Source organism: Notamacropus eugenii, chromosome 2 (assembly GCF_028372415.1).
Source record: "Notamacropus eugenii isolate mMacEug1 chromosome 2, mMacEug1.pri_v2, whole genome shotgun sequence".
In the NCBI taxonomy this organism is placed as follows: Eukaryota; Metazoa; Chordata; class Mammalia; order Diprotodontia; family Macropodidae; genus Notamacropus; species Notamacropus eugenii.
The window spans coordinates 48,944,235-48,971,263 of NC_092873.1; the positions used below are offsets into that span (position 1 = coordinate 48,944,235).

The following is a 27,029-nucleotide window of genomic DNA, read 5'->3' on the forward strand; positions in this document are numbered from 1 at the left end:
GATGACCTTTAATAGGGATAATTGTATAGTCCTATACCTGAATTCTAAAGAGCATCTTCAGTCAGTCAATAGGCATTTATTTAACACCTACTATGTGCACTTTTGCTAAGTGTACAATATAAGATGGGTAGAATGAGATTAAACAACCAGATTTCTAAAAAAGATCTGAGGGATTTGGCAGACTACAAATTCAATACGAATTAATAATACAATAGGATAGGCAGGAAAATGAATGTGATCCTAGGCTGTGTTAAGGGTAGCAATGTCCAGGCTGGAGGGAGTGATGGTACTATAGCATGATGCCCTAGTCAAACCACATCTGCAATTCTGTGCTCAGTGCTGATCACTCTATTTTAGGGAGGATATTAACAAGCTGGGGCATGAGTTAATTTGTTCAAGGTGCAGAATGACACATACATTTTTAGACAAGGAAAGTAGGGGATATAATCAACAGTCAATAAACATTTATTAAGTTCCTACAGTGGGGATACGAAAAGAGGTAAAAGGCAGTCTTTGTCCTTAAAGATCTAATGGAGGATACAATAAACAGACAACTAAGTACAAATGAGCTATAAACAAGGTAAACAGGAAACAAATGAGAGAAGAAAGACACTAGAATTAAAAGGAGTTGGTAAAGGCTTCCCCTAGAGGATGGGGTTTGAGTTGAAAAGAAGCCTGGAGGTGTAGGTTATGGGGTGGGGGGAGAGGGAGAGGGAGAGAGACAGAGAGACAAAGAGAGAGAGAGAGATACACAGAAAGAGTGCATTCCAGGTTTGGGGGGCAGCTAGAGAAAATGCCCAGAGTCAAGAGATAGAGTGTCTTGTTCCAGAATAGCCTGGAGGCCAGTGTCACTGGATCAAAGGGTACATATTATGGGGAGTAAAATATAAGAAGATTGGAAAGGTGGAAAGGGGTGAAGTTATGAAGGGCTTTGAATGCCAGACAGAGCACTGGGTATTTGATCCTGGAGCAATAGGGAGCCAGAGGAGTTTATTGAGTAGTAGGTGACATATTTGAAGCTGCACTTTAAGAAAATCACTTTGGAGACTGAATGAAGGACGGGTTGGAGGGAGGAGAGACTTGAGGCAGGAAGACCTGCTAGCAGGCTATTGCAAAAGTCCATATGTTTTGTCTGGCTATGCAAATGTCTTTTTTCCCCCCCAAGTTTATTTATTTTAATTAATTAATTAATTAATTTGCTTTCAGTTTTCAACAATCACTTCCATAAGTCTTAAATTTTTCCCCCTCCCTCCCCCCTCCTTCCCTGAGACAGCATGCAATCTTATATGGGCTCTACACATACATTCTTATGAAACACATTTTGGCACTAGTCATGTTGCATAGAAGAATTAAAATGAATGGGAGAAATCATGAGAAAAACCAAACCAAACCAAAACATGAAAATATCTTTAATGAGTTTTATTTTTCCTTAAAATATTTTGAGGGGATGGGATATGAGAGAGAAAATTAGTGTTTATTAATCTAAAAATAAAATTAAAAAAATCAAATTGGGGTGTGTTCAGAGGAGACTGGACAGGAAAGGTCCTTGAAACTATGCCTTTATTTCTCTGTTAATATGGAGAGGAGATAGTTGTTTTCTGATATTTGAAAGGTATGGAAGAAAGATTATAGGCAGCAAGATGGTGTGGTGGATAGTCAGGAAGATTTAGTCTCAAAATTGTCCTCAGATACATACTAACTATAGGACTGTGGGCAAGTCACTTGACCATGTCTTCCTCAGTTTCCTCATGTGTAAAATGGGAATAATAATAGTATCTACCCCCCAGGGTTGTTGGAAAATTAAAATATGATAATATTTACAAAGTGATCTGTAAAACTTAAAGCACTATGTAAAAATGGTAGATATTATTATTATCTTAATTACTATTATAAATCTTGGGTGCCTTGGTCTCAATGGGCAAAACTAGGAGAAAATTGTGTGTTGGAGTGGGGCATGGAGTTGTGGAGGTCATTGTAAGAACAACTGTATAGTAATGAGAGCTGTCCAAAGGTGAAATGAGTTGTTTTGGGATGTGGTGGAAACCTCTTTATTAGAGGTCTTTGCGAGAGGCCAGATGAAACCTTGTTCAAGATATTTATTGTTTGTGAAATCTTGTTTAAGTATGGGTTGGGCAAATTGGCCTCTGAGATAAAAATGATGGTAACATTGTGATTATAATAGCATTTATAAAGTGCTTCAAGGCTTACAAAGAACTTTAGAAATATGATCACATCTTATCCTCTCAACAATCCCAGGATCTATGTGCTATTACTAGCTTTCTTTTACAGATAAAGAAACTGAGGAAAACAGGGGTTAAATGACTTACTCAGGGTCACAAAGCCGATATCAGAGGTTGGATTTGAATTCAGGTCTTCTTGACTCCAGATCCAAGGCTCTATCCACTGAGCCACCCAGCTTTCTGAGAGAAGTTAAATGACTAGATCCTGTCTTAAGTGTTGGGGTTATAAATAAAAAGCCAAATGGTCCCTGCTCACAAACAGCTCTGCTCTAATGGTGGTAGAAGAGGCAGGTAGAAAGTTTCGATTGCAAATCAGATGGAAAGAGCATGGTCCTTAGGGTGAGTTGGCAAAGCGGGGCAGGTGTCTTCTTGGATGTCATGTCTAGTGTTAACATTGTGTTTGCTTCTGATACTGAGCCATGAGACAGAGTCAAGGACTCTGATGATGAGAACTTTTAATTCTGGGTCTTCAGGAGTGGGGCAGGGGGAGGGGGATTGCTGCTAAGGAGGCAGGGTTGTCAGTACCTACAGAAATGATTGCCAGGTCTTGTTTATCTCTGAGAGGTTCACCCTTCTGCTGCATGGGGGAACCTGGAACCAGGATTGGAAGTCAGAGGGTGGGGCTTTGTGATCACAGATTCAGAGCTGGAAGGGGACATTGAGTACAACTCAAGTGAGGCAGATGTTGGCACAGTGAATAGAGTGCCAGGCCTGGGGTCAGGAAGACCAGAGTCCAAATCCGGCCCCCGATACTCCCTAGCTGTGTGACTCTGGGCAAGTCACTTAACCTCTGTCTGATCATGTGAGAAAATAATGGTAAAGTGCTTAGCACACGACTAGTCGTGTCCTTTGTGATTCCACTTGGGGTTTTCTTGAAGGGGTTTGCCATTTCCTTCTCCCTCTCATTTGACAGATGAGGAAACTGAAGCAAACAGGATGAAGTGATTTGCCCAAGGTCACACAGCTGGACACGTCTGAGGCCTGATTTGAACTTGGGAAGATGAGTGTTCCTGACTCTAGGCCTGGTGCTCAACACACTATGGCACCCCTTAGAGTCTCACCTCGCACATTCCAGGTGCTATATAAAAGTTGGTCAAACAAAATTTTGCAGATGAAGAAATTGAGGCACAAAGAGGTTAAATTACTTGCCCAGGGTCACACAGCCAGTATAAAATCCATGATGTAGTTTTAACCCAAGACTTTGTGATTCCAAGTCCAACATCTTGTCCGCTTCACCAGCTAGTTTAGTTTGTGGTAACAGAAGGGTTGGTGATCCCCTTCAGAAAGGTTGTTCATCTTAATGAAGATCACAGAGACTAGGTGGAAAGTGGGATCATTGTTATAGCAGGGCCCTGCTATCCCCAGGGTTGTCTACATCAGTGTCTGAGGGAAGGTCAGGGAGGAGGAAGGGGGTTGATCAAGGAAATGTTTTCAGATTAGTGATCTCTAGCTGGAAGGGGCCTAAAAGTTCTCTAGTCCTAGGCCCTCATTTTACAGATGGGGAAACAGACCCAGGGGAATAAAGTGACATAGGATCATAGATCCTGGAATTCAGTCCAACTCATTTTACAGATGAGGAAATTGAGACCCAGAAAGATAGTGATTTGCTATAATAGAGAGGAGGTTGGAAGCCAGGTGCTTTCACTCCAGAACCAGCCTGCCATCTTTCCACCATCCTGTGCCTTGGATTGCTCAAGGGGGAGGGCTGGACTTTCTCCCTTCATCCTTCAGCTCCCCATGCCCCCCCACCTCCCTTCAGGGGTTGCAAATGTTTGCCAGAACAGGGCTGGGACAGGAAAGGTTAACCCAGGAGACCAAGGCTGGAGCTGACAGACAGCCTGTGGCTGGGAGGCCTTTGGCAAGAGGCCAGGTTTAGGAAAAGAATATCAAATGTCCTTTGGAAAATGAGACTCTCCGCCATCTCCCCACCTCCCCCCACTCCCCACCCAGACCTAAAGGAGAAGAAAGAAGCCAGCTTTTCTAATTAGATTTCATGTGACCTAGTGACAAATCCTCCCTCTGCCCTGTTTAGAAGTGACATCTCTTTTTATGATTTGCCCATCCCCTATTCCACAGAGACCGGAAGAAAGCAACAGTCAGAGAGAGAACCAGGAGGCAGGCCGTGCCCAGCAGTCACTAATTAACAAATTAGAGAGAAAAACACCCACCCTTCCTTGTGCAGAGGTAATTGTTTTCTGGCTGGGCTGCTTTTCATCAGACAGCCCTCTTCCTGTTGAGGCGGAGATAGATTGGGTTTGAAGGCACCTCTGATTTGGGATTCTGCCTTCCTTCCCCTGCTTTCCTCCGTCCTTCCTTTTTTCCTGTTCCACTTTTCATCTCCCCCTTTTCCCTGCTTGTACTTTTCGTAACCCCCTCCCTATCTCCCATCATTATCATCAAAGCCCAACCAGTCAAATCTATTGAAGCTTCTCTCCTGCCTACCTTTGGGCTTGAGGTTATAAAGGGAGACCCCAGAAGCCTTGTGCCCATGGCTGGGCATCCCTTCCTTAGGACTGCGGGCTGGAGCCTAGATCTCCACTGGAAGGAATCTCAAAGAAGCCTTCTGGCCTAACCCCCTTATTTTACAAACAGGGAAACTGAGGCCCCAGGGGAGAAAGTGACATAGGATCATAGATCCTGGAAAAGACCTTAGAGGCATCTAGTCCAACTCCCTCATTTTACAGATGGGGAAACTGAGGTCCCAGGAGAACAAGTAACTTGCCCAAGGTCATACACATAGTAAGCCTCCAACGTGGGACTGGAAGCCTGTCCTTGTACTTCTGTGCTCTGGCTGGATCGCTGCCCTCAGGAGGGAAGGAGGGTAATAACTCACCCTTATTTAGCACGTCGGTGTGAACAAAGGAGTATATGATCAGACGAGCAATGGCAGGTTTTATCTGGAACACAGCCCCCCTCATTGCTGTTCTGGCGTACGGCCATGCCTGGGTTTAGGGATGGCATCAGGTAGACACTTTAGCGTGCTCTGTCCACTACAATGAAGCTGGAAGAGCTGGGCACTTCGGGTGACCCCGCTGGAAGTTCTCCCAGTCCCCCGATCTCTTTGTACACCTCCAGCACCCATCCATTTGGTCCAGGGGAGCGGCAGATCGGACCGACAACACTGCCTCTCTGTTCTTTCTGTCTAGCTCTCCCAGCTAGTGGGGGCCATCGGACTGTCTAGACTCGCCTCAGCCCAGCTGTTCCCCACATGCTTTGCTGCGTGCCACCAGCATGCCTCCATTTAGGAACCGTGGGAATGGAGGTAGGTCCCCCGGGCACGCCCCCCTTGCTTGCAGCAGATTACTTCAAAGAGGCTAATTCTCCAGAAGTAAAAGAAGTTAAGAGGTAGCGGGCCTCCCAGGGGGAGTCTGGGGCGGGGGTGGGGCTTTGGTTTTACTATTGACGGTATCAATCCTCTCCCTGTAGAGAATTCTGCAGATTTTCCTTGGCGTGTTGTGATGAGGAACAGTAGGAAAGAGGGAGAAAAGGGATCCTCCTGGGTCTGTTGGATGAGTCCTCTTCTATAAGAAGATAGTGAAGCAGAGAGAAAGCGTATTGGGCTAATTCAATCGATCGATCGATACACATTCATTACTATGTGACCGGCACTGTGCTAATCTCGGAGATGAATGAATGAATGAATGAATGAATGAATGAATGAATGAATGAATGAATGAATGAATGAATGTATGAATGAATGAATGAATGAATGCATGAATGCATGAATGTATGAATGAATGGAATGTCATATCAGAAGCATAGTTAGAAGGCTGATGTGTCTGGATCACAGAATTCACAAAGACATAACATAACAAAGCTAGAAAAGTAGGATGGGTCAGGCTACCTTGAAGGTCAAATAAACAAATTTTTATTTCATTCTGGCATCAATAAAAGGGAACCATGTGGATTTCCTGAGCAGGAAAATGAGGTGACCAGATCCAGGCTTAAGGAAATCATTTGGGTGGTGGTGGGGAGGAGGATTGAAATGGGAAAAACCACTTAGGAGGCTATTTCAACAGCCCAGGTGAAACCTAGATATGGGTTACAGATGAGGAAAGTGAGACCCAGAGAGCCGTGACTTGGTAACAAGTAGCAGAGCTGAGATTCTGACTTGTTTCCTGACCTCAAATCCAGCACACTTTACACTGTCCACCCTGCTCCAATACGTGTCTATGTGCATTAGATGTGTATTAGATTTGGGGCCAGAAGACCTGAGTATGAATGTTGTTTCTTCTACTTGGTAGTAGCTACTTCCTAGATGTATGACTAAGGGCAGGTCACGTAACTGCCACTGACCTCAGTTTCCTCACCTGTAAAATGAGAGGGTATAGCCTTTAAAGTCCCTTTCATAGAATCTCTGTGATCCTGTGAAAGTAGGGGTGTGCTAGAACCAACTCAAACTGGTTTGTGAGAGCTGATAGTTAAATTTTTCAATATGAGTATTTATACTTTGGGAATTGGCACATACTACCAATCAGAGCTTGATTTATTTTTAAAAAATTTTTAACATTCACTTTCATAAGATTCTGAGTTCCAAATTTTTTCCCTCCCTCCCCTTTCTCCTCCCCAAGATAGTAAGTAACCTGATAATAGGCTATACATGTACAATCATATTAAACATACTTCCATATTAGTCATGTTGTGAAAGAAGAATCAGAACAAAAGAGAAAAACCACAAGAAAAAAAAATTAAAAAAGGTGAAAATAGTATCTTCAATGTGCATTCAGACTGCATAATTCTTTGGATGTGGACAGCATTTTCCATCATGTGTCTTTTGGAATTGTCTTTGTATACAATTTGTCATTATGTTGCTGAGAAGAGTAAAGTGTATCACAAAGTTCATCATCAAACAATGTTGCTATTACCAGGTACAATGTTCTCCTGGTTCTACTCACTTCACTCTGCATCAGTCCATAGAAGTGTTTCCAGGTTTTTCTGAAGTCCACCTGCTCATCATTTCTTATAACACAATAGTATTCCATTACATTCATATACCACAACTTTTTCAGTCATTCCTCAGTTGACGGATGTCCCCTCAATTTCCAATTCTTTGACACCACAAAAAGAGACACTGTAAATATTTTTGTACATGTGGGTCCTTTTCCCTTTTTGGTGATCTCTTTGATATACAGACCTAGTAGTGGTATTGCTAGATCAAAGGATATGCACAGTTTTATAGCCCTTTGGGCATAATTCCAAATTGCTCTCCAGAATGATTGGATCAGTTCACAACTTCACCAACAATGCATTAGTGTCCCAATTTTTCTCATATCTTCTCCAACATTTATCATTTTCCTTTTCTGTCATGTTAGTCAACCTGATAGGTATGAGGTGGTACCTCAGAGTTGTTTTTAGTGTGCATATCTCTAATCAATAGTGATTTAGAACATTTTTTCTTATGACTGTAGATAACTTCAATTTCTTTCTCTGAAAACTACCTGTTCATATCCTTTGACCATTTATCAATTGGGGAATGACATGTATTCTTATAAATTTGACTCATTCTCTTATAGTTTAGAAATGAGACATTTGTGAGAAAAACTGGCAGTAAAAATTGTTTCCTAATTTTCTGCTTTCCTTCTAATCTTGGTTGCATTGACTTTGTGCAAAACTTTTTAATTCAATGTAATAAAAATTATCCATTTTACATTTCTTGATGTTCTCTATCTCATTTGGTTATAAATTCTTCCCTTCTCCACAGATCTGGCAGGTAAACTATTTGTTGCTCTCCTAATTTGCATATGATATCACCCTTTATGTCTAAATCATGTACTCATTTTGACTTTATCTTGGCATATGGTGCAAGATGTTGGTCTATGTCTACTTTCTATACTATTTTCCAGTTTCCACATCAGCTTTTATTAAATAGTGTGTTCTTATCCTAGAAGCTGGGTAATTTGAGTTTATCAAACAGTAGATTACTATAATTATTTACTGCACTGTTTTGTGTACCTAACCTATTCCATTGATCTACCACTATTTCTTAGCCAGTACCAAATAGTTTTGATGATTGCTGCTTTATAATGCAGTTTTAGATCTGATGGCTAGGCCACCTTCCTTTGCATTTTTTTCATTAATTTCCTTGATTGGTTTTGTAAATTGATTATCTAAACTTAAGAAGTGTGATCCTGGACAAGTCACTTAACTGTTTGCCTCAAAAAAGAAAAGGAAAATATGGAGTAACTTATAATAATGTAAATTAAATTTTAAAATGTTTAATGCACACTTTTTTCCTTTTTCTGGAGGGCTAGCACCTTCCCATATAAAAGTGACGTATTAAAGGAGACATATTAAACATTTTGCTGTTCAAACTTCATCAATCAAGCAGCAAGCATTTATTAAGTGCCTACTGTGTGCCAGGCCCTGTGGTATGTGCTGAAGATACAAAGACCAAAATCAGCCCAGTCCCTTCCCTCAAGGGGCTTATATTTGGAAGGCATTCAGGTCCTATTAGCCTGGATGCCCCCCTTGCAGTCAGGGCTTCTGACTTACTAGGGGCCCTGTTGGCCAGTCAGCTACTGAAAAGGATTAGGATAACTTGCTAATTTTCAAAAATTGCTAGCATCTGGATACTTTCCCTGGAATGCAATCATTTTCATGTCACATGAAGTTAATTGGAGGACTTTGAGTGGAAAGAGAGATGGTGTTGGTGGAGGACGCTGATTTGGGGATGGATCCTCAGTATTGGAAGAAAGGAAATTTCTCAACCCCTCTCTTATATTCTCCCATCTCCTACCTGCCCCTGCCTGGGCATGCAGCTGCAACCCTGCCTGACCAGCCCAGAGTTCAGGCCTCCATCAGGGAATTGGGCATCTGGCATCTTAGGGCTCTGGTATTGGCATGGATTCCTGTTTCCACTTCAGGAGTGGGACCAGCAAGCCAGGAAGATACAGGATGTTTCTATTGGGTAGATGAATTATCTACAGATTGAAACTATCTGTGAATAATTCAAATGATCCACTTACAGATTCCAGGAGCCAGCCTCAATGGCCTCTATCTTCCTCCTCCAGCACACACAAGCACACACACATAAACTTCAGTCTTAGGGTCAATGCTGTGAACTCAAGAGATGGAAGGAACCCTAGGGAAAGGCTAGCCCCACTAACTCATGCTTCAAATGGGGAAACTGAGGCCAAGAGAAGCCCAAGATCACACTGGTAGTTGAAACCTATACCCTCTTACTGACCCTCAGTTATTATCACAGAGACTGGGAGAGAAGAAGAGTCCTAAGAATGGAATGGGTCCCTTTTCTTCCTTCTCCCCTGCCCTACAACTCCCTCTTTCCTAGAGACTCTGAATCTTCTGGGAATTATTCAGGGGTCCAGTTCTAGGAAGTGGACAATCAGAGCTAATAATGCCTAGGCCCATGATTCATCATATTTGTCACTGAGATATGCGGTAAGAGGTGGGACAAATGGAAAGTGCATTGGATCGGAAGTCAGAAAACCTGATTGAATCCAGCCTTCACCACTTGATTCTTGGGTGAACTTGCAAAGTCTTTTGAAAGAGTGCAAGTTCTACAGAACAAATCCTTTTGTGAAGGGAATTTGTTCTGTGAAGTTTGGATTCAGTCACAGGACTGCACTTGAGAACCTAAAGGGGCACATGTGGCCTGGAATCAAGCTTTTGACTTGTACCTCAGGACTGTGTCTCTTTCTGGCCCCTTCTTGTGCCTGGGTCCTCTTTGGTTCACTTGCTAGTAGCACAGCACCTCCAATCTGGGGGTCTTATCTTGCTGTTCTCCTTCTAGGGACAGAAGTCCCCATCTGAGCCTTAGATCCCAAGGTGACCTTGCTTGGCTGGGCCTCCATCTCTACCTCACCTACTTGTCAGGATATAGACTTGCTGCCCACTCTGGACTTCTGCAAAGCCACCCACCCACCTTAGTGGGCCTCTGTCCATTATCTGGGCCAGTCAGGTGAAGCTGTCTAGTCTCCAGGTTCTCACCTCCCTCCCTCTGTGAATCAAGGCTCTTTCCACTACCCCACACTGCCTCTGAAACACTTACAACTGGGAAGCTGTAGAATGATCTTCTATATTCTAGTTGAAAAGCATCTGAGCCTTTTTTGGAAGAGACCTGCTAGTGGCCCAGACGTTCAGCCACCCACATGAATGGGACACTTCCAGACACTGGAGGAGCTCCTCTCAGCATATCCATTACATTACCTGGGCACAAGGAAATATTCAAGTTAGTCAACTCTGTTGGGAGGCAGTGTTACATAATGAGTTCAAATATCACCTCAAATACTGGCTTTGCCCAAGTAATTTAATGTAGGCCTCAGTTTCTTGATCTGCAAAATGAGGGAACTGTATTAGATAACATCTAAGATTCCTTCTGCTTCTAAATCTATGATCTTGTAAATATTGCCAAGTGCCCTAAATGGAAGCTATCATCTTTCAAGAGTTCTGCCTCTACATCCACACTGGAAAAACCAGGTGGATGAAATCTTGATCATAATAGGAAGTTGAATGGGATACTTACAGAGTTTGTCAGATGTAACCAAAGGACTAGTCAATTTCACTGATAAGTAACACTTCAGTCTGTTACTTGACTTGTTCCCATATCTGATTTTATCACCCTGAATTCTAGGATACTTCAAGGGTCTCTTTCCTCCCTAATTAATAAAACTTCAAAACACATTTCAGTCATCTAAATTCAGAGTCCCCACCAATTCATCAAATTCATTTTTTTCCAGTTGTTTTCCAGTCATGTTCCAGTCAATGATCCCATCTGGGATTTTCTTGGCAAAGATACTGGAGTGGTTTAGCATTTCTTTCTCCAGCTCATTTAACAAATGAGGAAACTGAGGCAAACAGAGTTGAATGATTTTCCAGGATCACCCAGGTAGTAAGTGTCTGAGAGTAGATTTGAACTCAGAAAGATAAGTCTTCCTGATTCCAGGCCCAACTCTCTCTGCTGTGCTACCCAGCTGGCACATGCATGAATACAATTTATTTATTAAACTAGAGAAACCTCTTTTCCCAATAGCAGTTACTGACATTTTGCTATATTAAATCCCTTAATCTTCTAAGATTAAATAAATATCAAAGTTACTAAATATAAAATTTATTGACAATGAAATAAATGATAAAACAAAGACATGAACAATTAAGGACAACATTTTAGCTTTAAAAATGATCACAATCAGAGTCATCTCAAATCCTCACTGTAATGGAAAATTTTTCTTCACCTTTGAGGACACAATCCCGCACCATTTAGTTCATTTAATATAACAAATAAAATCCATTCATAAGATTAAGGTTAAAACAGAGAAGTGTCCTTCATATTCTCTCTCTTTTCTCTCTGTCTCTGTCTCTCTTTCTGTCTCTCTGTCTCTGTCCGTCTGTCCCTTTCTCTGTCGCTGTGTGTCTTTCTCTCTTTTCCCCAGCCATGATAGGAAAATAGTCTCTTCAGTTTCTCTCAAGCCATCATTCTTAATCATTTCCCCAAACTGATAGTTAAAACCACCATTTCTACAGCATTCCAATTGACTTTTAAAGATATAGTAATAGTATTTGTAGTCTGGTCAAACATACATACATATGTAACACCTGTTGACCCATATATAAAAAAAAAGCATATACATACATATATATATGAATGTATATGTGTATATATGTATTATGTATATATGTTCATGTGCGTATATTTTGTACGTAATATAAACCACTTCTGCCCAGACCTAGGGAGGTTTCCCCAAAGAACATGCCCTCAACTTTGTGCTATGATATATAAAAGTAGGGGGATGTGACTCCTGACTGGCTGAGAAATATCTGGTTATGGTGAATGTGAGAGAGATAGGACCTCAGATTATGGGAGGACTTTGAGAGGGGATGCTGACTTTCGAATGGTGAACTGGAGATCTCCTTCGGAGTAGACACATGGGGAAGCTGGACCCTGCCATGCCCCTGAATTCTGATACTTCCACCACTAGAGAATGCTAAGAGCAGATTCCCGTCACCACAAAATCATTCCTCTCCTTGGTTCTGCTAGGATTTCCATTCCAACTTCAAAGTTGAAGAACTTATTTACTCTGATGAATTCTACTGTCATCTCTAATCTGTATAAATTCTCAGATTTTAGCGTAACTTGGATAAAGAGACTTATCTATTGGATAAGAGACCACTATTTATAATGGTATTTTGTGTAACCAGGGTTTGGTGGGAAAGAGCTAAGTTGGGGAATGTTGGCTAAGGGTTACCCTTCCTTTGAAAATGACTAAGGGAAGTTCTCAAACCCTCTTCACATCCCTAGACTACAGATATTTGATATGTGGAAGACAGATATTATTCTAGCCAGGTGGAAAATGGAGAAGGCTGGAGAGTTTGTCCACTCTGGTGGTCCTGGATGCTGCCAGCCTCCTTTTTGCCAGTCTCATGGCGAGGGCCCAGCTCTTCTCTTGCTTCTCCCAAATTGCAGTGTTCCCTGGAGCCAAGGTGGCTGAATTCCAGGTCAGAGAGCTCTATGTGCCACAGGTGGGCCAGCTGTATTTATGTTAGACAGCTCCCAATCACACACCCCTTCCATAATGTCATACATTATGGCTAACATTTATACTGGACCTTAGGTTTTATGGAAACTTTACAAATGCTGCTTCATTTTACTTTCACAGCAGTCTTGGCAAGTAGGTGCTCTTATCCTCCGTATTTTACGGGCAAGGAAACTGAGGCAGATAGCTGTTAAGTGACTTGTTAATGTCACATCTGAGGCTGCATCCGAACTCAGGTCTTATTGACTCCAACTTTAGAGCCCTATTCACTCCACAAATGTACCTCCATACACTGTACACGTGCAACACATGTATGTGCACACATAAGCTGTGTGTATGTATACAATGCATATGCACGAATAAATACCGTGCATGTACCTATGCACAGAGGATACATGTTCATATATGTATGCATATGCACACATATATATGCATGCATGTGTACAGCTACAATCCAATATATACTATTATTTCAATTCTGTCTGACTCTCTGACACCATTTGGGGTTTTCTTGGCAGAGATACTGGACTGGTTTGCTATTTCCTTCACCAGTTCATTTTGCAGATAAGGAAACAGAGGCAAACAGGGTGAAGTGACTTGCCCAGGGTCACACAGCGAGTAAGTATCAGAGGCCAGATCTGAACTCAGGGCTTTCTGATTTCAGGCCAGCCATTCTATTCACTGTGCCCCTCAGCTGCCTTGTGGTGTGTATGTGTGTGTATGTGTACACATACATACATATCTCACATGAACACTGAACTGGGCCCAGAATTGAGTGGGAGGAAAGCAGTACGCTGGATTGCCTTTGGGAAACTATACTGTGCTTTTTCTACAGCCTACAGTTCTCTCTGAAACAAAGGCCCATCCTTATTTTTTTTTACAATGCTATCCTCCCAGAGACGCTTTGTGACCTTGAGTGATGGACTACTTCTTTCTCCCAGGAATTAAGGCTGAGGGTCACCCACAGGGCAGCGAAGAAGTACACAGTGGGGGTAGGAGTAGACTGTGGTACATGGCTAAGAGGTACCCAGGAGAAACAGAGTCACAGCTTTATCAGAGAGCTGTATGACTGGAGAAAAAGGACCCGCCTTGCCCTAGTCAGCTGCTTAATCAATGGTGGCTGAATTGGATTGAGGATTCCAAGAATAGGTCACAGGAAGTGCTCAGATAATAATATACCATTGACTCTGGGGAGCAGATAGAATTCTGTATGAGTTTTGAGGCTTGGAAGCCAACGAGGTCCAGAGTGGTTGGAGAAGGCCTCCTGACTGGGTTCTTGCAGGGCAGCTAGGACCGGGACTGGCTTCTGTGTCTCTATTAGGCTGAATTTCAGGATGCTCCTCACTTTGTTCATTCCACTCTTGGATGGGACTGGTGTTGGCTTCAGAGGCCTGGTCCCCTGCCCAGAATAAGTTCCCCTCTATGGCATCATAAGATTGAGAGATGGAAAGGACCTTAGAAATCGACTAATTCAAGATCCTCATTTTACAAAGAGGAACCTGAAGATGGCAGAGGGGGTGTCCTGCCCAAGGTCATACACATAATAAATGGTAGGACCTGGACTTGAAATCAGATCCAGTGCTGTTCCCAGCCAGCCAGCCAGCCTCTGCTTGCATATTTCTTGTGACAGGAAGCTCACTCTCTATACAAGCATTCTATTTGACTTGTGGCATTTTCTAATTTTTTTCTTCATAGAAGACCTGATTTCATGTACCGCTTTTGATGTTTACTGTCTGTATGACTCTGGACAAATTACTTCATCTCCCTCAATTTTTCCATCTGTAACAGTGAGGGGCATTAGATTGGATGAACCCAGAGACCCCTTTCAGTTTTAAATTGATGATTCTCTGGTTTCCCAACATGTCTTCCTTTTCTCCCTCTCCTAGAGAATGTAAAAAAGTTGGGGGTGGGGGGGGGGTGTTGGAAACTCCATTTCAGCAATCTGAACAACATATCCACCAATCCTGACATTGTATGTAGTGTTCCACTCTGAGGTCCCCCACCTCTGCAAAGAAGGGAGGGAGGGAGGGAGTTATGTCCTCCTATTTCTTCCTTGGGTCCAGCCCCAAGTGGCATTTCCACACTGTGGAAGGACAGCCCCCCCCCACCTATGGCCCATGGCCCTGCTTTGTTATCATCACCCTCTACATCTATGCAAGGCCTACGATCCCACAAGTATTAGGGAAATATCTGTATCTTGAACCTGGTCTATTTTCCAGCAAAGGAGGGCAGAAGGGAGGCAGGACTATTTATTTCAGCAGGGCCCCATCCTAAAGGATTAGGTAATCAACAGCTTCCTGAAACGATCTCTCTCTCTTTTTTTTTTTATTTGGGGGGGATCCAGCTCGAGCTTCTGCTGACAAAGCCACATTTCACCGCGGCTCATGGCGGTGCCCGAGATTGAAGTATATAGGTCAGGCCTGTTTGCCTTCTGTGGGGCCTCCTCACACCTGGTACTGGGAATAAGCAAAATCATTTCAGTTTATTGACTTAGGGAAAAGATCTGGATTGTTTAGAGAGTGAGAAACTGACTTTAAGGTGGGCTGGGGTTGGAGGTAGAAAAGGCTGGAGGGGGAAGACCAGTTGCTCCCAGGGAGGGGTGTCATGTCACCCCCCCCCCCCACTTGGGGACAAGCCTTAGGAAGGCAGTACTATGCTGGAGACAATTATCATTATTAATAATGATAACTTTAAAGTTCAAAAAAGCACTTTCATGATAACATTTCATCTGAGCCTTCCTACACTCCAGGAAGGTGAGTGCCATGAACCTCAAATGTGTTTCCCTGCCTCAAATCTCTGCCTCCAGTCCCCCAATCCATTACCAATCCACTTACCATTATCCAATACCACTTACGAAAATAAGTTTCTTTAGGTACAGGTCTGACCATGTCATTCCCCCTGCTCAGTGAATTCCCATGGCTTCTAGGATAAAGTATAAGCTCTTCTGTTTGGGTTTTAAAGCCCTTCACAATCTGATCCCAAACTTCTTTTCCAGCTTGGGCCTCAAGTCAGGAAGACCTGAGTTCAAATCCAGTCTCAGATATTTACAAGATGGGTGACCTTGGGCAAGTCACCTGTTTGCCTCAGTTTCTTCATCTCTAAAATGAGCTGAAGAAGAAAATGACAAACACTCCAGTATCTCTGCCAAATGGGGTCATGACTGTAAAAGGACAAAAACAACAAAATTTTATTCTGCATATATTTTCACGTGTATACTCCTCTCCTGATAGAATGGAAACTTTTTGAAGGCTTTGTATTTTTAGTACCTAGCACAATGCCTGGCACATTCGAGCCGTGTGACCGTAGGCAAGTCACTTGACCAATGTTTGCCTCAACTATAAAACGAGGACAATAAAAGCAGTGCCTACTTCTCAGGGTTGTTGTGAATCTCACAGTGCCTGGCACATAGTAGGTACCATATACGTGCTCATTCCCTTTCTCTTCTCATCTCGTAGGTGGTTATAGACACTTGTTAATCCCATGATTCCCATTTTTCAAATGAGAAAACTGAGGCTCAGAAGTTAAGCGTTTTGCCAATTTCTATGTACTGCAGAGAGCCTTGGACGTGGCTGGTGACAGTGGACGTGGGTTGTGATTTTGACTCTGCCATATGTGAAGGATTTTAGAGCCAGGAGCTGTATGGTCCTCTCTGGGTCTCATTCATCTCATCTATATGATGGAGATAATCATATCTGTTCTGCGGGACAGGAGGGATGGCTACAAAAACCTGAAGAGATATAGGAATATATAGGAATGTAAGGAATGATGAACTTCATTGCCATCCTGAAAGACTGGTCATTTAGGACCAGAGTGGATGCATTTATGGAGACCAGCAAATGGGTGGAGAACTAACAGCAGGCAAAGGTGTATCTCAAAAAACATAGCTCATTTGGTCTGACCATGTTACTCCCATGTTCAAGAATCATTGGTGGCTCCCTATTGTCCCCAGGACAATATAAAATTCTTAGCCTGGCATTCAATGCCTGCCACTCTCTGGTGACAGCCCACTTTTCTAGGCTTATTTCACATTACTTCCCTTTATCATTCCAGCCAAAGTGGCCTCTCAGTGTTGTCCTGAACCTGGCACTGACTTTCCCCTCCCCTCCATGGCTTTCCATAGGATTCCCTACCCCCCACTCCCAAGACTCTAATATTGGTTTCTTTCAAGGCTTAGCTCCAGCACCATGTCTTCCATGAAGCCTTTGTTGATTCCTCCCAGTGGTAAGTTCTTCTCTCTCCTCAAATTACCTTGTACCTCTTGGATCTCCCTAGTGGAATGTAAGTTTCCGAGGACAAGAACAAAAATTATTTTGTCTTCATCTCCTTAGCACCTGACACAATATCTTGCCAGGTTGGCAGCTAGGTGGCACAGTAAATAGAGTGCAGGCCTGGAGTCAGGAAGACTTAGCTTCCTAAGTTCAAATCTACCCTTAGATGCTCGTTGGCTGTTTGACCCTGCCCAAGTTGCTTAACCCTGCGTGCCTCAGTTTCCTTATTTGTAAAATGAATTGGAGAAGGAAATGGCAAACCACTCTAGTATCTCTGCCAAGAAAACCCCAAATGGGAGCACAGGGAGTCAGAACATGACTGAAAAATCAATGATCAAAACTGAATGGATGCATGAATCACCCTCTCATTGTGTCAGACTCTGTCTCAAGTCAGAGAGAGAGAGACAGAGACAGAGATGGAGAGAAACAGAGACACAGAGAGAGATATTGAAAAGATCAGAGATTTAGAGCTGATCCACATGTTATAGACAAAGAAACTGAGACATCAAGAGGCCATGCAATTGACCAAGATCACACATATAGTAAGTGGCAGAATATTAAATCTAGGTTATTTTATCTTTGGGTTTTTTTAATTTATTATACCCAGAGGTGTGCGGTTAGATATTTAACAAAAAGCTCTTGGGGAGCGTGGGGGTGGGGAAGGGAGAGACAAGGAGGTACTCACTACACACTTTTAAGTTTAATCTGCATCATTGACATTCTCTCCATCCCTTTCTTAAGTCTAGCGAAACAATACACCAAGCCCTGTTAGAGACTTTGCAGATTCACAAGCTGAAAATGCTCACATTGAAAATTTAACAATCAGTCTTTCCCAAACCAGTGTGAACTGGCTCCAGCACACCTGGCATGCGCCTTGATTTTTCATAGAGTAGGTTGCAAAGAGTTCAGAGGAAGGATAAGTAGGATCCCATGGAGAAAGAGCTTCAGGGGAAGTTTTTTCAAGGAGGAATGGGAAACTCTTAAGAATGAAATTCCAAAGATGCAAAGGAAAAGAATTCCAAAGAGGAGGAAGAATGGGAGTTGTCTGAAGAGCCTGGGGTGGCTGCACAGGGAACTCCCCAACAATGATATAATAACAGTAGTTGTGGTGGTTCAGTTGCTTCAGATTCTTCATGCCCCCATTTGGGGTTTTCTTGGCAGAGATACTGGAGGGGTTTGGCCATTTCCTTCTCCAGGTCATTTTACAGATGAGGAAACTGAGGCAAACAGGGTGAAGTGACTTGCCCAAAGTCACACAGCTAGTAAGTGTTTAAGATGGGATTTGCATTAAGATCTTCCGTATTCCAAGCCTGGTGCTTTATCCACTGCGCCACCTAGCTGCCCCAAATAGTAGTAGTAGCCAGCCTTTATAAAATATCTTAAGGTGTGTGAAACCCTTTACAAATATTATCTTATTTGATCCCCACAACAACCCTGGGAGGTAGGTGTTGTTATGATCCCCATTTTAAAATTGAGGAAACTGAGGCAGACAGATTAAGTGACTTGCCCAGGGTCACACAGCTAGTCAGCGTCTGAGGCTGGAGTCAAACTCAGGTCTTCCAGACATCAGATCCAGGGCTCTGCCCACTGAGTCATTTTGCTGCCATTCACCTTATGTTAAAAAAGAAAATATATATATATATGCGTATGTATAAACCAAAAAGATAATTTCTATAAATATAAATTTATATCTATAAATATTTATATATAACATGTTCTATATTATAATTATATATAATAAACATATCTATAAATATTTAAGTATGTATAAATGCATACGTGTGTGTATACGTGTGCATGTGTACACACACACACTCACACTCACACACACACTCACACACTGAAAAATATAGAAGGAAGAGCAAGCAACAGAAAGCTAAGAGAAAAGCCTGAGATGGCCCTATAAAAAGAGCATCTGAAGCTTAGACTGAGCTAGGGTGCCAAGGCAAGATGAGGATAAGCTGTTTTTTCTTCTAAGCTTTGTTGAGGTGAATGGGGTGATGATAACTGGTGACTGGGAGGAGGCTGGGCTTTTTAATTCTAATTTTGTTTCCGTTTTCTCCATTAAAGAGAATGACCTTGGCACAGGAAATGTCAGGACAAAATGGCTTACATCAAGTCTCTACCCAAGATATACAAGGAGATAGTAAGCAGGGGTCTGATGGTCCTAGATGAATTCAAGCTTCTGGGTTCAGATGAACCAAGAACATGCCCAGGTACTGAAAGAACTGGCTGAGGGGATGGGAGCCACTTTCATATATGTCTAAAAGATCTGGGATGTGTATATATTTGTGTTTATGTGAGGGTGTGTATGTTTGTGGTGGGAAAAGCCTTTGGATTTGAAACCAGAAAACCTGAGAGAAGTGTCACAAAATTGGAGGAAGGGACATGTGGTCTCAATTTTCAAAAGAGCAAAGAGAATAGTCTGCAAATCTTAAGCCAGTGAGCTTCTCTGAGATTCTTGAGAGAATTCGAGAATGGATGACTAAAAGGAAGGTTGTTAGACCTTTCCAGAGAAAGGGAAGCAGAGATCATATGCAGAATCAGCATGGTGCCTTCATCAAGAACAAGTCAAGTGAAGTTAACTTAATTTCCATTTGAGAAATATTATTAAAATGGCAGATTAGAGAGTTTATTTAGAATTTAGCAAAGCATTTGACTAAGCAAAAAATCATACTATTCTTATGGAAAAGATGGAGAGATGTAGATTAGAGGAGAGGTATCAAATACATAGCCCACAACACTCACAAGTGCAGCCCAAAACAGATTAAAATGTAGTTCCTATTTGACTTTTATGTGTTGATGTATTAGTAAAAAGAAATACATAAACATGTATGGTTTTCTAAGTCAGTATGTGACCCTCAGGGATCCTTACCTACTGATTAGTGGCCTTGGTTTCTATTTGACGTTGACATCACTGATGCAGAAGATAATAATTAGATAGACTCAGAACTAATTTAATGATTGCTTTCAAATAACTGTTAATGATTCAACATCCACATAGCAAGTGATTTCCAGGAGAATGCTCTAGGGATTTCCATTTGACACTGGACTATTTAACATTATTTTTTATCAATGATTTAGAAAACCACATAGATAGCATGCTTAGCAGCTAGGTGGAACCATTGATAAGACCATTGAGGCAGACATGAGTTAAAATCCAGTCTTAGCCACTGACTAGCTGTTTGACCTTGGGCAAGTCACCTAATCTCTGTCTGCCTCAGTTTCCTCACCAGTAAAACAAGTAAAATAATAGCACCTACCTCAAAGGGTTGTTGCAAAGCCCAAATGAGATAAGATTCAAACCTTAAAGTGCCATTTATATGCTGGTTAACTATTATTCCCAAGTGATGCAGAAGGGAAGAATTAACCCACTGGATAACTGAATCGGGTTCCAAAATGATTTTGACAGGCTAACACAATGGGATGAACTTAATAAGATGAAATTCAATAAGGATAAATGCAAATTCCACTCCTTTTCTTCAAAAATTCAACCTTTCACATACAAGATGGGGAAACATGGTTAGATAGCAGAAAAAATCTGGGGTGGGGTGGGGGATGGTTAGTGAGCTGCGAGTTTAACATGAGGCAGTAGCATGCCATGGTGGCCAAAAAAAGGTAAGGGGACCTGGGACTACATTAAGAAATTCTAGGCCCTATTGCCTTAGTTTCCTCATTTGTCAAATGGGTTGGGGAAAGAAATGGCCAACCGCTCCAGTATCTTGACCAAGAAAACTCCAGATGCCGTGATGGAGAGTGGGACAGGACTGAAAACGACTGATCATGCCCTCTAGGGTGGTCAGACCATGCTTGCAGCGTTGTGTTCAGGTCTAGGGGCTGTGGTTTGAGAAGGCACATCGATAAGCTGTGCAGCATCACCCAGAATGGGAAGGGCTTTGAGACCATGGCAAATAAGGAACAACTAAATACCAGAGAAGGGAAGACTCAGGGACCAGACGCTGTCTTTAAGTATCTGAAGGACCAACAAGCGCAGGAGGAATTAGACTCGCGTTTGGCCCTAGGAACAGAAGAAGCAGCCATCATGGAAGCTGTGAAGGAAATGTAGGCTTGATGGCAGGGAATGTCTGTCCCCATGTGGGGTGGGAATCCTGGAGCTCCCAGAGGAGGGCTTGGAGGAGCGGCTGGGTCACTGTCTGTCCAATGCTGCCATGGAGATCCTGGTGCCCAGGCGGGATCGGTAGGGGCTGAGCTCCTGTCGCCTTAGCAATTCTGGGATGCTGTGAACATGGCACCTGGGCTAAGGGGCGAGGTCAGCTCGGCTCGCAGAGCTTAGACCGGGCGAGGGGGTTGGAGACCACTGAACGTCGCAGCGGAAGACTTGTTTCTTGATAAAAAGACGTTCATTGTTTAGATATCATCTTGATTTCCGAATATGTTCTTCCCCACCCCTAGACCCAGTGAACCATCCTTGTAACAAAAACGGGGCGAGAAGAAAAGTCGGGCAGAACTAACCAAGATGGAAACTGAGGCTGACAGAATGTCGAACGTTCCTCACCTCTTGAAGAAGGGAGGAGGATGGATTTTCTCATTTTAAAATCTGGGACAAAGCTTAGTTAATCATTATAATTACACCGTGTCCTTTTTTCTTCCTTTCCTTTCCTTTCCTTTCCTTTCCTTTCCTTTCCTTTCCTTTCCTTTCCTTTCCTTTCCTTTCCTTTCCTTTCCTTTCCTTTCCTTTCCTTTCCTTTCCTTCCCTTCCCTTCCCTTCCCTTCCCTTCCCTTCCCTTCCCTTCCCTTCCCTTTCCTTTCCTTTCCTTTCCTTTCCTTTCCTTTCTTTTCCTTCTTTCGTTCCTTCCTTCCTTCCTTTTATTTCTCTTCTTTCCTTAATTTCTTTCTCTCTTCCTTTCTCTCTCATTTTTCCTTTTTCTCTCTCCTTTCTTTCCCTCTCTTTCTTTCCTTCTCTCTCTTTCTTTTTTCCTTTCTCTCTCCCTTTTTTCTTTCTTCTTTTATCCTTTCTTTTGCTTAATTCTTTCTTTCTAGTCCTCTCCTTTTTTAATTGAGGAAAATAAATGTGCATTTGATTAAGGAACTTGGCTGAGGTCCCATAGTTAACGAGTAGCAGAACCAGAAGTTACATCCAAGTTTTCTTCACTCTTTCCACTCCATCATCATAGAACCTGAGGAACACTAAAGTAGGGACCCACACACTGAGAGATTGGATCAAGAAGGTCAAAATGTGGTCACAGACAGTCTGCGGAGCAGGAATCAGGGACCCAGACAGAGCAGGGTAGTCCAGTAGAAAAGAGAAGTGAGTTTGGAGTAAGAGTGACTTCTCTTCTCTGAGTGCACAGGAGGTGGAATAAGAAGGCTGTTCCCCACACCTAGAGGTCCCTCCCTCCTTACTTCTTCCTCTTAGCTTCCTTCAAGACTCACCTTCTGCCAAAGGTCCTTTCCAGTGCCCAACCACAACCTCCTGAGATGTGCTTCCTTCTACTCCATGTCCTTGGTGTTTGCCTGTAATCTTCCCCAGTGGAATGACAGGTCCCTGAAGGCAGGGATCAGGCTTTGGTCCTAACATTCTTTGTGTTCCTGATGCTTCTCACGAGCCTGACATATAGTAAGTGCTTCATAAATGATTGATGATGACTGACTCAGTATCTGACCTTCCTCATCAGTACCCTCTACCACACACAGTTTTCTGTGAAAAAACCAAACACCAGTGTGTTTATATGAGAGGTTTGTGTGTACGTATGTATACGTGTGTGTGTATATATATGTGTGTGTATGTGAATGCTTGTGAGGGTTTATGAATGTGTATACATGTATGTATATATGCGCGTGTAAGTGTGTGAGTGTGAATACTTGTGAGGATGTATGTATGTGTGTGTACATGTATGTAAGTGTTTGTGTAAGGGTATATGTTTGTGAGGATATATACATACATGAGGGTATATGTATGTGTATATTTGTGTTTATATGAGGGTATGTATGTGTCTGGTGGAAAAAGCCTTTGGATTTGAAATCAGAAAACCTAAGTTCTCTTACTGACTCAGCTACGTCTGTCTGTACCTCAGTTTCCCCCTGTGTGAAATGGAGAGATGCTAGATAGTGTCTTGGGCCCCTTCAAGCTCTGGCACTCTTTGCTTTGGAATCCATCAAAGACAGGTTGTAAAACCCCCAAGTTCCCACCCCCTGAGGCCCTCTATGCCCCCCACCCCCTAACCCTCTAACCACCCCAGGATCACCCCCAGTCTTTGCAGGCCCAGTCTTGTCCCTGGCTCTGCAGGCAGCAAGGAACTGAGCCAGTCCTGGTAGGACAAGGCCAAGGTTATGGGCTCCAAGCACATTGTTATTCTGCTCGCCAGGATCTCTCCCCCACCCAAAGTAAACTTCGGGAATGTCTATCAGCTTGATCTAGTAATTAATACCCTTGACGGTTTTTATTGGAATGAGACAGGACCTGAACATGCCTTGCCTTTTAATTAATAACCAGCCTCCACCATGGCTGGGGGAACACACTCCCTTGCCTCCTGTCCTTGGGAACAGAGATTCCCAGAACAACCCCCCCTCCCCAGTCCCCTGCCCAGCCCCAGCAGCCAGCCCTCTTGGCAGGCCAGCTCAGCCCATTGTCCTGTGCCCTGAATCACAATCAAGCTGGTCTTGTCCATCTGATCCCTGCTTTCCTCCCACCAGCCCTTCCCCCATGTACTTCCCCCACCCCCAGCACACACATACACACAAACATAGACACACACACACACACACATAGACACACACACACACACACGCACACACACACACACTCTGCTTCCCCAAGATTCAGTGCCAGATCTCTCCTGTCATCACATGGTCCTAATCTGTCCCACATAATCAAAGTTCAGTCATGGATTATTTTAGGAGAGAGAAAGAACCCTGAGGGTCCTTGGCTGGGGCTTGGGACCCCTTTCCAGAGTGGACAGACTCCCTGACAGTGGAGGAGAGGAGAAAGAGTGACCTCATGGGTCCACTTGGAGTTGGGAGACCAGAAGAGCCTGGAATTCTAGACCCCAATGTCCTTCCTAGGGACAGGTTTGACTGCCTCTGAGATAGAGGGTCATCCTTAAACAAGACATCTGAGATGTGCTAGGATTTGGAGGGACATAATGAAGCTCATTCTTATGCTCATGGGCTCAGGATGTGCTGGATAGTAGAGGCCCTGGGTTGGATCTCATGTGGGAAGGGGTGACCTGTCTTTCATGGAATCCCAGTGAGGGACAGCCAGATTGAGAGGTAAGGGTGGGGGTGGGGCGAGGACAGACAGACAGGCAGGAAAGCAGATGGGTGAGCAGACAGACAAAAGGTAATTTTCACTCATTGATCTTAATTCTGTCCTTTGGGACCAAGCAGACCAAATCTCTCTCTTCCACTTGAGAGCCTTTCAAATATTTGAAAACAATGATCATGTCTTCTCTTCTTGAAACAGACAGAAAGACACTCATGAAGACAGAGAGTCTAGAAACATGTATCCTCAGCGAGTGGACAAGGCTTCCTTCTGCTCTGGAGGATTCCTAGACAGGCTCATTCTCACTCCTTGCCTTACTCCTAGATCTGTGGCTCCTCGTACCCTTCCTTCAATATCAGGTACAGGCTTCCCATCAGACTGTATCACCCCTCATAAACTCTGGAAATAAGGGATCCTTGGACTTATGCAACTCTAGTTGGGAAGATTCCCTGAGCAAAGCTTTATACAGCTCTTTAACATTTACAAAGGGCTGTGAGAGAGATCTTCAGATCTGACCTTACCTCGCACCTGCCCATCAGCTCAAATCCAAAGATTAGCATTCCCTGATATTCAGGGCCTGCCACAGTCTGACCTTTTCACTACATATTCAACTTTCAGGAAGTGGCTCATCCTCTTCCCCACCTGAAAGGGTCTCACTGTCCCCCAGATTATTAGAGTGGCCAAGGGCTAGGACAAAGGAAATGAACTTGGGTCAGTCCCTGCTCAGGACTGATAACACTGTGAGAGAATAAAGGACACCATAAGAGCTACTATTGTATTATCTACTGAATGTTCACTTGCTAAAGAATGGTAAAGACTGATCTAGCTGTTCTTCACCAGGATGGTTTTCATGCAATGGTATGAATGGAAAGAGTAAAAATGGAAAAAGTGAGAATGGGGGGGGGGGGGGAGTGAAAATGGAAAAAAATGAATGGAAATAGACATGGTGACAATGAAAGCTCTTAATGCAAGGAAACAAATTTAGCATCATGGTTATCAGTGAGACTGGATGGCATGGGACTTGTGATTTGGATTTGGACAGGCAAACCTATTCAAAAGAAATCTGAGTGGATCAATGCTGAGAGGTAGGTTCTATTATTAGCCCCATTTTAACAGATGAGGAAAGTGAAGCTGAGCAGGTTAAAGTGATGTGTTCAGGGTCACACAACATAAGTCTCTGAGGTAGGGTTTGTGCTTGGATCTTCTTGACTCTAGGCCTTGACCTCTATCCACTGCACAACTTAGCTGCCTGGATTTTCATAAAGGAGAGCCTGGACAAAGGCTTATACAAATCTGATAGAGCTGAAAAAAGTAGGCTTGTGAGTGCTACTAGTTTTTAATGACTTTTCTCTAACAATGATGTCTATGACTTCTTCCCATTAATTCATTGTCTTCTCTTTCAGATATTTTGATAATCACTCCCTCAGTGCTCTCAACTTTGTGCATTTTCTCTTGTAGATTTGGTTTACATGCATTTGATCTGGTCTAGGTACTCCTCAGGTCTTCATCTTGCTCAGCATCATTTCCATTTCCTTATACAGCACATCTCTCTGCCTTTGGGCACTCAGGGGTTAAGAGACTAAATGTGGTGGTTCCACTGTCATTGATGTCTAAAATAGTTTGCAAGAGAATGTGTTCTACTTTTGTCTCTTGGTCTCTTTACTTTTATAAATGCTCCTGGGATGATCTGGCTTAATTGGGTCTTATACTAAGTTTTTTTAAAGGTCTGGGTTCCCTACCACTCTTTTCTCTTTTGTGAAGAATCCTGAAGCTAACCTCCATTATCATCTGTAAAGTTTTACAAATAAGTTTATGTGCTAAAATGACTACCATGTGTTTTCACTTGGCAAAGAGATAAGTATCTTCTGGCAGAGAACTCCTTGGGTCAATTGTTAGTGGCAGTGGCTTTATCTCAGTTAACTGCTTTACTTCCTACTCCTGTAGAAAATTGTGATAAATAGAACAATGTCTTTTCCTTCATCCCTTTCCTATTTTCCATTGCCTGTGTTTGAATAGGTCAGGTTTGAGAAGTTGTAATCTTCTCATTGTTACTTTTTCTTCTAAATTAGTGTTAATTTTCACCTTTGCTCTAATGAATTGAGGATCTGACCACACACAGGCAGCCGGTTCATAAATGACTCCCACATAGCCATTTTCTGTCTGGCAATAAACAAATTTAATTTTTTCTGTGATGATCGGTACTGACCATACCTGATACTTTTTGACTGTCTTCTTGAAGAAAAGTGTCTATAATTTAGGAAGCTTCCAAGAAGTCTGAATAAACCCTTGGCATCTTTCACTTCTAATGCCAAACTAGATCTTCTAACATGGTTTTTGTGATCCTGCCTTATGCCCATCTTTGAAATGAAGTCAGTAAGTATCAATGTAGGTACCAACTTGGTCTAGAGGATCTTGTCAAGTGGTTTGATCATTTTCATCTTCTCCATCTGATGTTGGTATATGGGCTGCAACAGCCTTCCTGGTCTTCTTTTTGCTTGTATTTGTCTCAAGGACTGAAAGATGAGAGAATAAGAATAGTAAGAATAGCTAACATTTATATGGTGCTTATGATGTACCAGTCACTATGCTGAGTGTTTTTAATGTATATATGTATATGAATTTATCTCATTTGATCCTCACAAAACCCTAGGAGGTAGGTGCTGTTATTATTCTCATTTTATGGAGGAAGAAACTGAAGCAATGAGAGGTTAAGTGACTTGTCCAAAGTCACACTGCTAGGAAGTGTCTGAGGCCAGATTTGAAATCAGGGTCTTCCTAACTCCAGTCCTAGTGATCTCTCCACCATACC

The 27,029-nt window shown here is 42.8% G+C and overlaps 1 long non-coding RNA gene across 1 annotated transcript; it reads left to right on the forward strand.

The window, feature by feature from the left end:
- Positions 1–4,412: 4,412 nt before the first annotated feature.
- LOC140523467 (uncharacterized) lies at positions 4,413–22,047 on the forward strand. The gene is made up of 4 exons (XR_011973406.1): positions 4,413–5,061; positions 5,387–5,502; positions 19,069–19,214; positions 21,412–22,047. It is a non-coding gene; the product is annotated as an uncharacterized lncRNA (long non-coding RNA).
- Positions 22,048–27,029: the final 4,982 nt, after the last annotated feature.